Here is a 13,282-nt window from a genome sequence, read left to right on the forward strand (position 1 = left end):
TTTATCCCTTTGGCTCCTTCAGTGAGACTTTTCTCCATCCATCTCTCAATTAAGTCAAGAGGCATTGGTTGTTCCCTAGGCACACTTTGTGTCTGGGGGTACAAAGACAAAAGTAATCTGGTTCCTTTCTTCAGACAACATGAACACATTTGAACATGTACAGACTACATACGTAACAGACCTTCTAGCAAGACTTGGTCTGGTTCCTATAAGAAGGGAATCAGGTTGCTAAAGACCTCGGGAGTTCTCAGTTAGTCAATAAACATTTACTAAATATTTACCATGTGTCAGGCACTGTGCTAAGCTCTGGGGATTCAAAAAGAGGCAAAGACAGTCCCTACCATCAAAATCTAATGGGGGAGACAACAAAAAAATGTGTACAAACAAGCTACATACAGGATAAAATGGAAATAATTAATAGAGGAAAGGCACTGGAATTAAGAGGTATTGGGAAAGGCTCCTGTAAAAGAAGAGATTTGAGCTGGGACTTGTCAGCAACAACCACCACCACCACTAACAATGAAAGAAGCTGGAGAAGCCAGGAGGCCAAAATGAGGGAGGAGAGCATTTCACGTAGGAGGGAAGTCCAGAGAAAATGGTCAGAGTAGGGAGATGGAGGGTCTTGTTGGAGGAACAGCCTGGAGGCCCATGTCACTGGGTCGAAGAACACATGGCTTGTTAGCTCAGAACAAGAGGAAACTAATTCCAGTTTAGAATAGGAGAGGAGAGTTTTCCTCCCCAGAGGTTTCTGTTTTGTTTTTAATGTCTGGAGGAAAAATGGGGGGAAGAACACCTGGAGAGGAGAGGGGTGGAGGGACGGACACACACACACACACACACACACACACACACACACACACACACACACACCCCAGCCGACCTGGTGATGGCAGCAGAATCAGCAGGTTTTCTCCTCAAATTCAGAGTTTTGTTTTACTTTATCGTGGAAACTCAGGTGGTTGGAATTAAAAACGGGCGCTCCCCGTCCCCTTCCCCGCTAACTGGAAGTATGCTCTTTTCTTCTGTGACAGCTCGCCCAGGACTGATCTAACCTTACTTCGGGTTGACCTGGTCCTTTGTGTTTCCTTAGCCGCATTGTTCGCAGCTTGAGGCGGAGGGACAGCTCTGGGAGCTAGTCCGAGGAATGTGACCTTTCCTAGTTCCCCCAGTCCCTTTGTTCACCGGCTTGCTCTCTCTAACTGGGCGCCTAAGCGTGAGCCATTCGTGTTTCATAACAAGGAACAGTTCCTTTGGACTTTAAATTTGCCTCCTCGGACCAAGAGCCTTAATCTGTTGACTCTTACAGTTACGAATGCAAAATAAATGCGGGCTAGTTTTGGAAAAGGGAGAGGGGAGGTCTAGAGAAGGTATCAGGGGGTGGTAACACTCCAACCGGGGCTTGATGGAACCCAGGGATCCCCAGGTGCGGAGGGAGCGAATTCCGGGCATGGAGGTCAGCCAGGGAAAAGATCCAGAGATAAGCGTGGAGCCTCATATGGATGAATGGGCCAGTATGGCTGGAATGCAGGGTTTTAGGCATAAAATGTAAGAGGACTGGAAAGTTAGGAAGGGGACGGGAGGATAAGAATAGGGCAATGCGTATCTAACACTCCCTGCCTTGGGCTGCCTCTTAGGGGAGATGGAGGACTGGATAAAGATGCTCTCCTGTCCATAGCTCTCCTCAGGACAGGCAGGACTGAGGGCGACCTGCATGCCAGAGATGCCTGGGACCTTCCCGGATCTGCTGCAGCGGCTAAGTGGGAGGAGAAGAGGGTCTGGTTTGACTGGTATACAGGAGCCAGGGTAGGGGGTCAGTAGTTCTCAACCAGGCCAGGAGGTCATTTTACCCTGGCACAATCCAAAGTCCATAAGCATAGGCCAAGGGGAGGATGAGACCCCTGCCCCTAGTACCTGGTTGCTCAGTGAAACTAACTGGATTCCCCGCACCCTCCCTTCCTGGCAAGCACGCCTCAGGAAAGGAGTAGGGTTTACATGGAATGTGGAGGGAAACAACCCCATCTCCCTCTGTCCAAACTCAGAATTCCTCCTGCCCAGTAGACTTCTAGCTTCCAAACCAGAAGTCCACTGCCTCCCTCTGACCCCACCCTGAATTTTTGCAAGGCTTGGAATCATATTCCAACACAGTTTCTAAGGACTTAAGATAAAAAACGTTCTCCACCTCCAGAGAAAGAACTGATCGACTCTGAATGCAGATGGAAGATTATTTTTTTTTACTGTCTGTTTTTCTTAGTCTGCATTTTCTTTTGCAACACGGTTAATATGGAAATATGTTTTGCATGACTGCACATGCATAACCTGTGTTAAATTGCTTGCGTCTCAAGGAGGAAGAAAGAGAATTTATAACTCAAAATTCTAAAAAATGAATGTTAAAAGGTGTTATTACTTGGAATTGGGAAAGAAATATGAAAACTTTTACTTAAAAACAACTAGAAAGCTGGGAATCATAGCTTCAGACACAGCACATCGGAGTTGGAAGAGATGTGCCCCAAATCACAGCAAGCTGGGGGAAATCTGGGAGAATTTAGCCATTTAAGGCAACAGACATTTATGCAACTGCCTACGAAATGACACCGACCTCTAGGCTGAGTGACTTAACTGATGACTCCCATGGCTGAAATACTCCTCCTTCCCCAACTCTGCCTTGTGTCTTCTCTGCCTTCCTTCAAGCCCCAACTAAAATCCCTTCTTTAGAAGAAGCCTTTGCCAATCCCCCTTAAGGCTAAGGCTTTTTCTCTAATTTATGCTATCGGTCTATTTACACGTAGTCTCACTCTGCTTGGCCAAGTCACTTAACCTCTCTGTCTTCCTCAATTTCCTGATCTAAAAAGTGGGGCTAAAAATTACCTCTACCTCACCACATTGTTGTGAGAATCAAAGGACATGCTGCAGATCTTCAAGCATCCTATAAATGTTAGCTATTATCATTATTCTGATGGTAGCAGTGGAGGAGGAGGAGGAGGGAGGAAGGACTGTATTTGATCCTAGAAATAATAGGAAGCCTGGTCTCCTAATTTCTAAGCTATTCGTTTTCAAACTCTGAGCAGGTTTTGATGTGAAACATGGGGAGAGAAAAGAGGTGGAAGGGACAGAGATGGAAGGATGCCTGCTTAGGGAAAGGGTGGCTTGAATGAGGTAGGAATGGGGGGCTGGGAGGGGGTAGGACCAGGATAGGTCTCTTGGACAGAGGCAAGATAAACTTCTGAAATTCTGAAAGTCAAGAAGCCTGTGTTCTGATTAATCAGTGCCTTATAATTAGTCTTTAATGTTTTCCTTATATTTCTTCTGGATCTTTTATTCAAAATTTCCATCGAGTTCTGGTCTTTTTGTTACAAATACTTGAAAGTCTTTCAGTTTGTCAAATGTCTATTTTTTTTTTCATTCAGGATTATACTCAGATTTGCTGGGTAAGTTGTTCTTGGACACAACCCCAGTTCAAATCCTGCCTCAAATCCTTAGTAGCTGTGTGACCTTGGGCAAATCACAACCTTTCTGAGCCTCTGTTTCCTGAGGTTTCTGGCTAAGTCCGCCAGTGCCAATTGGGATTTCAAGGAGCAGCTACTTCCACTGTCCCTTTACCTCACCCCCCACAAAGGTCAAGAATGCCCTTTGACTCCATGCAAAGGTGTGCTTGTGCTCGTAAATGTTTAATGGCTGACTGTCTTTAAAAAACAACTGTACACAGAACACACTTTGAAGCTTAATCTTTATTTTCAACATTTTCTTGCAGCATTTGCTGATTTCCGAGGGGTAAAGGCTCACACTGATAATGTAACAGTTAGAGCTGACTCCAGCACACCCCCAACTCCAGGTTTGGTGTTCTTCAGTCATGTCTGACTCTTCGTGACTCCTTTTGGGGTTTTCTTGGCAAATGGCTGTTTGCCATTTCCTTCTCCAACTCATTTGACAGAAGGGGAAACGGAGGCAGACAGTGACCTTGTCCAAGGTCACACAGCTAGTAAGTGTCTGAGGCCTTCCAGGTTACCTCCATCCGGGTTTTGGCTCTGGCCCTGCCTGGGACACCCACCGGCTTTGGTCTGGGTGCTTGAGACATGGGAAGCTAGCTCTTGCCCACGCCTGCCCTCTGCTGGCCTTGACTTTGATTGCAGTTCCCTCCAAGAACCCTCTGCCTTCTCTCCACGACACTTGAATGGTCACAGTCACCTCGAACTCCCCATTCTCCGAAGTCCAATCAGGCAAAACTGAGGCAGAAGTTGAATGACTGGTCCAAGGTCACCCAGGTAGGACATAGCAAAGATAGGATATGAACCCAGCTTCTGTGACTCCAGGCTGCTGTGACTTAAGGACACCTAGATAGCTTAGTGGAGTCAGGAAGACCTGAGTTCAAATCCAGCCTCAGACACTTACTAGCTGTGTGACCCTGGGCAAGTCCCTCCTCTTCCTAAAAGATACTTTTCCTGAATTCCCCAGGTGGCTAGTGCTGGAAATTACTACAGGCTAAATGTAGTGTATGTAGGCACGTCTTCTTTTAAAAACCCTGTGAGTTCCACCTGGGTGGCACTAGAGAAATTTCATTGTCAAGCTGAATGGAGAATTTAGAAGCTAAGAAATTACTATTACTACTATTAATAGCTAGCATTTATAAAGCATTTTAAAGTTTGCGGACTGTTTCAAGTCAATCAGCATTTATTAAGTTCCTACTGTGTGCCAGACACCGAGCTAAGTGCTTCACAAGTATTATCTCATTTGATCCTTACAGCAACAGCCCTTTGAGTTAGACATTATTTTCTGTCCATTTCACAGATAAGGGAACTGAGGCAGACACTGATAAAGTAACTTGCTCAGGGTCATACAGCTGTTAAGTGTCTGAGGTCAGATTTTTTTTATTAGGCGCCATGTCAGAGCAGCTATGCCAAGATGGCACCATGATGGGCAGCTGAGGCAAGAGATGTATGCCAGAGAGAGAGAGAAAGAGACAGACAGACGGACAACAGACAGAGACAGAGAGCAGCTGGGAGCTCACTGTGTGGAGATTTCAGGTGGGAATTAGTCACTCTGCCTGTGACATTAGGAAGAGGAGATTCCCCAGTCCTCCCTTGAGGATCCAGAATTCATAAGACTCCGTTTCTTGGATGCTGGAGACACCAGGGTGACTGGTTGTAGCCCAGATAGGGAAGAAGGTTGGAGGTGGCTTGACGGGGAGTTGAGATGGGCTTTAGGGGAATGATGCGGCAGATAGCAAGCAGCTCCTCCTGGGAGAAGACCGAGATAGTTTCTCACCTTGAATGAATGAATGAAAAGCATCTATTAAGCAATTATTACGTGTAAGATGCATGCCATGCATGTGCATGGATGTTGGTAGAGCTATTTCTCCACTTTCTCCCCCTGGCTTCGAAAGGGGATTTTTTTTAAAGTAGATTTCAGGAGCTGGGGCTATCCTGCTGAGGACTGGGGGTAGGGAGAGTGGAGCATTCCTGTCTTTACCACAGTGATGAGCAATCAGATGTTTAATAGTCTATTTTTTAAAATTCTGACTTGATGCAGTGTATTCTAAGCTATAATGAGTGAGTTTTCCCTCTGGGTCTTGTGAAGTCTGGAAAGAGGTAAGAATCTTAACGGTTGATGGAGGCATGAACTTATTGCTAGAAATTTATGAAAATACTATATGATCTTTATTTTACATTTTAAATTCTAAATTGAGCCCAGTAGAACCCAGGCTAGTCGTGGAACGAGGTTGAGAGTGTTTCTCAGGGCATTGTGAAGAGATCCGAGGTGGCCCATGCTCAGAGTACCACCAGGCAGCTTACACTGAGATTGTCCTCCATATCACTAGGAGGCACCTATTGATCTATATCTACCCTTCTGTGTTGGTAAGCAAAATGGGCTCTTAGCACTTAGTTGGCTTTTGTTTCCTTTGAGTAATTCAGTGTATTTCATGGAGCCTTACTAGGTGCTAAGCCCCAAGCCCAAACCCCTATTAGGCATAAAACCTATGTGGTTGTGGATTGGTAACTAAGGTGGGGCCCCAGGTGGGGCTAACTAAGGGAGGGCCTAGTTTACACAAGAGTTTGAGTGATAGGTTTGGGACATCAGAGGCTCTTAGACCACATGGGTTTAAGTTGCCTCTTTGTGACAATTTTAGGTCATGTGACTCACCCCTGACCCTGAAAAAGATATAAAACCAGGGGTTGGTTTTCTCTTCTTTGGAGCTCTTACCCACAGCAGTGGTGGTGCGTGTGACTCTGGGCTGTTCTGAGCTCCCAGGCTGAACCTAGATGTTGGTAACTATGAATCTGTATTTGGTCTGTCTGTTGATGTTTGTAATTTGCTCTGAAGTTCAGGGTGCTGGTCTTTTCCCCTGAACTAAATGAATGATATTTGTATGCTGAATTAAAGTAAGCTTGTCAACCCCTTAACGTAGCTTTCCTTAGTTAAGCAGATCAAAAGAACCTGTGCTTTTGCAGCATGCTGGTAGCGTTCTTGTTGTTGGACTTGGGTTGGTCTTATACCCCCACAACAGCTGCTAGCCGGATTGTTGAAATATCTACCTCCTACACTAACAAATCAAGGGGCAGGCTCATTGGGAAAGGGGAAGGAGGAGGAGGAGGAGGAGATGACGATGAAGGTGACTGTTCCCTTACCTAACCCTGAAATGAGCCTGGGGTCAGGGGAGAACCAGAAAGCAAACTGGAGGTTGCAGGCAAGACAGATAGGAGGTGTGGGAGGGGACGAGTGAGTGTTAGAGAAGGGGGATGTCACTCCAGGCAGGGAGGATCTTGGAAGGCTTCATGGAGGAAGGGGTGGTAGTTGGGGCCTTAAAAGACAAGAAGGTTTTATTAGGCACAGAATGGGGGACAGCATTCCAGCTAGAGAGGAGGCCATTGGGCCAGGAGAGAAGAGACAGGAAGGATTAGGTGGTCGTAGAGAAGAATTTTCTTGATTCAGGAGAGGTAGGGAACCACAGCGATTACCAAGTGGGTTTGGAGACCTCTATGCAGCCTCTGCTGGAACTAAAGGTGATGATCCAATCAACCTCCCCTCAGTTATAGACCAAGGGGCTCCCTGAATCTCTTTGAAGGAGGAACAAAAAATGGTTACCCCTTCCTGCCAGGCAAACCTGACTCTGCTGGCAGCCAGTTTCACCAAATCAAAGAGAACTGCCTTGCCAGGATTGAAAAAAGAGATCGACACCTCAAGGACTTAGGAATCCTCCCTTTTTTCCACTACCTGTCAGGCTAGACAAGGGAGGGGGATTTTCCATGAATGACTGCTCAGGAGTCCTTCCTTCTTAACTATTAAGGCTTTCTGTACCCATTAGGAGAGTAAGAAAACACCAGCTCCAAGTCCTGGGCTTGCAGCTCATGAGGAGTCACATCCAGAACAAAATGGAATCAGTTATGTTCTCCCAGATATTCACTTTCTATAGGTCCCAGGATGCCCAGAATCCGAGGCTCATGGAGAAACCCAGGGCTGAAAGGAGGAATAATGAACAAATAAGCCCTGTTTTACAGCACCTGAAGGTTTACAAAATGCTCCCCCAATTCCAATGCTTCAGCGAGGCAGGAAGTGAGGGGATGGTTAACTATAAAATCCTGTGAAGCTTTTAAAGCCCTTCCCAACATGGCCCCTTCCTGCCTTTCCAGGCTTATTACTATTCCCCTCTGCTTAATCTACAATCCAGCAACTCTGGTCTTTTTGCTGGTCCTCACACAACACCCCATGCCTCTCGTTGGCTGCCCCCCTCCTCCTGACCTGGAACGCTCAACTCAGGGCCTGACACAGGGTAGATGCTAAGTAAACGCTTGTAGAACGACTGACCTCCATCTAAGCTTCCCTGTTTTCCTTCCAGACTCAGCTCAAATCCCACCTTCCTCAGGAGACCTGTTCTGGTACTCCCTGCTTCCCAGATTACCTCCTACTGACACTGTATTAATTGTTTTCTCCTCCATTAATGTAAGCTCCTTTAGGGCATTGAGAGACCACTTATACTTTTCTTTGTATCTATTCCTGTCCTTACCACAATGCCTGGCACATAGTAGACATTTAATAAATGCTTTATTTATCCTTTCTATACTTAATTTGTAGGGGCAGCTAGCTGGTTCTAGTGGATAGAGCATTGGTCCTGGAATCAGGAAGACCTGAGTTCAAATCTAACCTCTGATACTAGCTGTGTGACCCTGGGCAAGCCACTTAACCCCGATTACCTACAAAAAAAAAGGTATTTGTACATAGCAGTTTGCAGAGCTTTTCCCCATTAGAGTATAAGCTTCTCAAGGGCAGAGATTGCTTCTGTCTTTCTTTGTATCTGAAGGAGGTGGGTGTGGGACATGCCAGTTCCTGGAGCTGGTGTAAACCCAGCACAACCCAAAGTGGAAGTAGGGACATGGGGCTAGCTGGGAGGCATAGGGCTTGCCAAACCTCTCCAAGGGATACTTTACTCTAGGTGAATTCTGATCCTGGGGCAGTTGGCTCTAAGGGGGCTGGGGGGGACTGGCACCTGCTTGTTATATCTTAACTCAGAAGAACCTCTCTGATAGGAAAGAAAACCTAATCTTACAGACCAGACAAGGCAGAACCAGAGGATGGTAGAGTTAGGAGAACCCTTAGAACTCAGGACAAAAAAGGAAAAGATATTGAGTCATAAAGGACTTACTCCAACCTCTTCATTTTATGGATAGGAAATTGAGCCTAAAGAGGACAGGGTTTTCCCACAGTCACATGCAGCTAGAACCCAGGTTTTCTAATTCCTAGGCTGGGGCTCTTTCTAGTCTGTGATGTCAGAAAAATCAAGAGAAGGGATGTTCATGGGGTATGAAAGGTGTGGCGATGGCACTCTGCAGTCAGGCCTCCCAGCAGCTGAGACAGGGGGTTCAGAGGCCTCACCCCGACTCTTTTACCCCCATCCCCAGAACTGTGTGGCCTCCCAGGCCTTTACCCCCCTTTCCAGGTGGTCTCTCCAAGGAGTTACTGACCACCTTGAAGCCCCTCAATCACTGGCATCAGCAGCAACGTCCTGCTCTTCATCGTGCCGGCTCTGGGGTGAATGAGCTGGGTTCAGGGAGCCAAGCAAACCTTCTCAGAGGGGTCCCCCCTACACCTTCCTTTCTCAGACTGGGCACGCTGAGGAGCAAGAGGTGTGAGATCCACAAGATGACTGTAGCACCTGCTTCTTCATTTGCAAATAGCTGGAGCAGGTGGCAGAATGGATATGAGGGTTTGCAAAGGACCTCCTTCTCCTGCTCCAAGCTATGTTGCAAAGGCAGAATTGGTGGCTAGAGGCAACAGCAATGGCTAACGGGCACAACACAGACTTTAATTTGTGAATACTTTAGATCAACCAGGTCCTGGTAGCTTCCCCATCACTGCCTCGTCTGTGACCCAGAGGGCTGTGCAGAGAGCTGGAGACAACAGGGAATGATGCAAAGACCTCAGCAAATCTGGGTGTTGGTCATGGATTATTCACAGACCTTGGGGAAATCACATCTCCCTGGGCTTCAGTGCCTTCATCTATTAAATGTGGGTGTTTGCTAGGGTAAGGGAATCTCGAAGGTCCCTCTAGTTCTAAATACTTTTAATTCCTCTCCTCTTCTTGGGTTCCACTGTTTTCAGAGGGATGTGGGATTTGGACCCAGTGGTCTCTAAGGTCATAACCAGCCGTGTCTAGTCAGAAGGTAAGCTCTTTGAGGGAGGAGCAGTCTTCAGGGAATAATCTTTTTTTTTTTTTTGTCATTGTATGCCCAGCACCGGGCAGACCCTTCACACAGTGCTTTGAAAATACTTCTTGGACTGGATGGCTCTAGTGTTACCAGGGATCCCATGTCAGGCTCATACCTAGGCTAGAATGAGCTTGCCGAGAGATATGGTTTCACTTATATCTCTGCCTTTCCCTTAACATAGCCCAAACACAGATCCCTACCCATAATAAAAAGTCAATGTGCTAAATTCTCCAATTAAAGGTCTCTTCCTTGTCTTCGCCTTACTCAGAAATCATTAAAGAAAAAATAATAAAAAAGACTTAAAAGCAACAAGGGAATTTTTAAGGCATCTAAGTCCAAACTTTTCATTTTACAGGTAAAAATAAATAAATAAAAATAAGACCAGAAAGGAAATAAGTTTGCGCAAAGTCAAGCGGCTCATTAGGCGGAGGAGTTAGGATTCCAGCCCAGCAAAGTCCTCTTTGCACTGAGGCTCCATTATAAGGCAGCATTCCCAACTCAAGAAAAACTAGGTCTGCCCACATCTAACTTGTGGGGCTCCCGTCAAGCGCTGAAGTAAGCTCTTTAAGGATGAGGACTGTGGAGGCCTTGGGAAGGAAAACCTGTTACAGTGCAAAGAGGACTGGATTCGATGCCAGGAGGGCCTGGGATAGAATCCTGGCTCTGTCACCGACTACCTTGGGTCTGTTTCTTCAGTCAGTCAGGATCTATCTGCCACAAGACACCATGCTAAGTTCTGGGAATACAAAGAAAGGTGAAAGACATTCCCTGCCCTCAAGCAGCTCACTATTTAATGGGGGAAGACAAGCAAACAACTATGTACAAACATGCTATATAAGGATAAACAGAGAAGGCACTGGAATTAAGAGAGACTGGGAAAGTCTTCCTGGAGAAGGTGGAATTTCAGCTGGTACTTGAAAGGAAGCCAAGAAACAGGCATGGGAAAGTACATGGAGTATGGAGATAGAATGTCTGGTTCCAGGAACGGCAAGGAGGCTGGTGTCCTTAGATAGAAGAGTAAAGTTTAAGAAGCCTGGAAAGGCTGGGAGAGGAGAGGTTGTGAAGGGCTTTGAATGCCAGAGAATTTTATATTTGATCCTGGAGAGGTAGAAATTGAAGTTTATTGAGTGGGGAAGAGGGGAGTGGGTTTACATGGTCAGACCTGTGCTTTATGAAGATCACTTTGGCAGGTGAGTAGAGGATAGACTAGAGTGGGGAGAGATTTGTGGGAAGCTGACCCACCGGCAGGCTACTGCAAAAAATGAAGGGCACTGAGCTAGATGGGCTCTGAGGCCCCTAATCTAGCTCCAAATGCATTATCCTAGGACCATTTCATTTTTGCCCTTATATCCTCAGAACCTGTAGCACAGTGTAGGAGCTTAATGTTTGCTGATTGACCAAAGAAACATAGAGTTGGCAGAAGACTGAGAAATACCAAGTCCTAATTTTACCCCAAGGTCCATAAATATGTCAACTATTACTATTATTAAGCATATTCATATTACTGTCCACAACCACCAGCCTTGATGGAGAGTCCATAACATAGCTGAGCCCAGGCCTAAGAAAATACCAAGTCTTCGGGAGGCAGCTTGGCACCTGATCACACAATAAAGGACGAGGCTGAACAGCTCTCCCTGACTACTACTTGAGGTGGGGAGTCCAGGGCCAGGAGACAATCTCTCCATATCTGACTTGTCTACTCACTTCCCAAAGTCCCAGAAGGGCCTGGGACCCAAGAGGACATTAGCAGGCATCTTCTGAATTCCCAGAAATCCTCATCTGAGGATATGGGATTGGGGTTGGGGGGGTCTGAAGAGGCCCCAGCTCTTGGGAATGCAACAAAGCAATTAATTTCTCAGCAATACCTGCTTAACATGCTGTGAAGTCAGACAACCTGGTTACTTCTGGCCAACAAAGGGTCTGAGCCAGCATGCTCTAAGCTCATACTTTCCTTCTGAATCGGTGTCACCTCTTCCTGGGGCTGTGGCTTAAGTGACAAAAATCCTCACCACTGTAGAGTGCCTCTCTCAAAATACTGTTCTTACCCCAACCCCCAATGACAGCCTCCCCTGAATTGGGGAGATCTCTTAAAAATGTCTCTGCCAAAATATTGCTTGGGTTCCAGTGGTTACCTTCCCAGTGGCCAGGCCTGCTTTTATGCTGATCTTATTCTGACACCATCCTTGGCTCTTTCCAAACCTACCAATAATGATCTCTTAAGTCTCCATCCTTCTTGACCTCTCGGCTGCATTTGTCACTGATCATTCTCTCCTTCTCCTCTGGGTTTCCCTGACCCTGCTCTCTCTTGGTTCTCCTCCTCCGTGGTTCCCTCTTTTCACTCTCCTCTGCTGCACCCTCGCGTCATGACCCCTCGGTGTGGATGTACCTTGAGACTTTGTTCTGGGACCTGTTTTCTTTATAGTCTCTCATATGACAAACTCATCAGCTTCTATGGGTTCTGTTATCTCTCTACAGACAAATCCTAGATCAATGGAACCTGTCTCAGTCCTTTTTCTGAGCCGCCTTTTGAAAATTCCAAATCGTGTAGGTAACTCAAACTCAACATACCTGGTAAAAGAACTTATCTTTCCCCTATGCCCACCTCTGCTTCCTGTTTCTGTCAAAGAGGTCACCATCCTTCTAGTCACCCAGGTGACTAGTTCAGTGTTTGGGAGGCTCCAAAGGAAAGTGTGGGAGAGAAGAGGTATTAGGTCTACAGAGCTGCTGCGCTGACCTCATTGTTGCATGCCTGTGAAACCTGGACACTCTACCAGCGCCATGCCAGGAAACTGAATCGCTTCCATTTGAAATGTCTTAGGAAGATTCTGAAGAGCACCCAGCAGGATAAGGTACCAGACACTGAGGTCCTTTCTTGGCCAAACATTCAGAATCTACTACACAGAGCGCAACTACAATGGGTTGGCCACACTATTTGAATGCCAAACATAAGTTTGCCTAAGAGACTTTTACAGAGAACTCACACAAGGCACAAGGTCAGAAGAAATGATATGAGGACACTCTCAAGGTCTCTCTGCAATTCATTGAGAGACATGGGAGACGCTGGCACAGGACCACCCAGGATGGCGTGGTCTCATCAGACAAGGTATGATGCAAGGTATGAGCAAAGCAGAATTGCAGTACGTCAAAAAAAACATGAGATGCCCAAATTTAGAGAATCCACCCCAAATGTTCATATGGACTGCTTGTGCCTAACCTATGCCAGTCTTCTAAGTTCACACTGGTCTGATCAGCCACAGCTGGATACACTTTACCTTGACTCCAACATAGTGATGTCATTTTGGTCCTCTCTGAGCACATAAGACAACCAAACATAGTTATCCAGGTTCCCAACCTTGGTGCCATGCCTAACTTTTCATACTCACAAGTCGGCTCAGTGAACAAATCTCATAATCTCTATCTTCATTTATCTAGCACACATCCTCTTCTCTCCCTTCAGTCACCCCCTAGTTCAGGTCCTTATCGCCTATTGCCAGGACTGCCTCCTGATCGGGCTCCCCACCTCAAGCTTCTTCCTACTGAATCCAACCTCCACAGAGCTACCAAAGGGATCTCCTGTAAGGGCAGAT

Source organism: Trichosurus vulpecula, chromosome 1 (assembly GCF_011100635.1).
Source record: "Trichosurus vulpecula isolate mTriVul1 chromosome 1, mTriVul1.pri, whole genome shotgun sequence".
NCBI lineage: Eukaryota > Metazoa > Chordata > Mammalia > Diprotodontia > Phalangeridae > Trichosurus > Trichosurus vulpecula.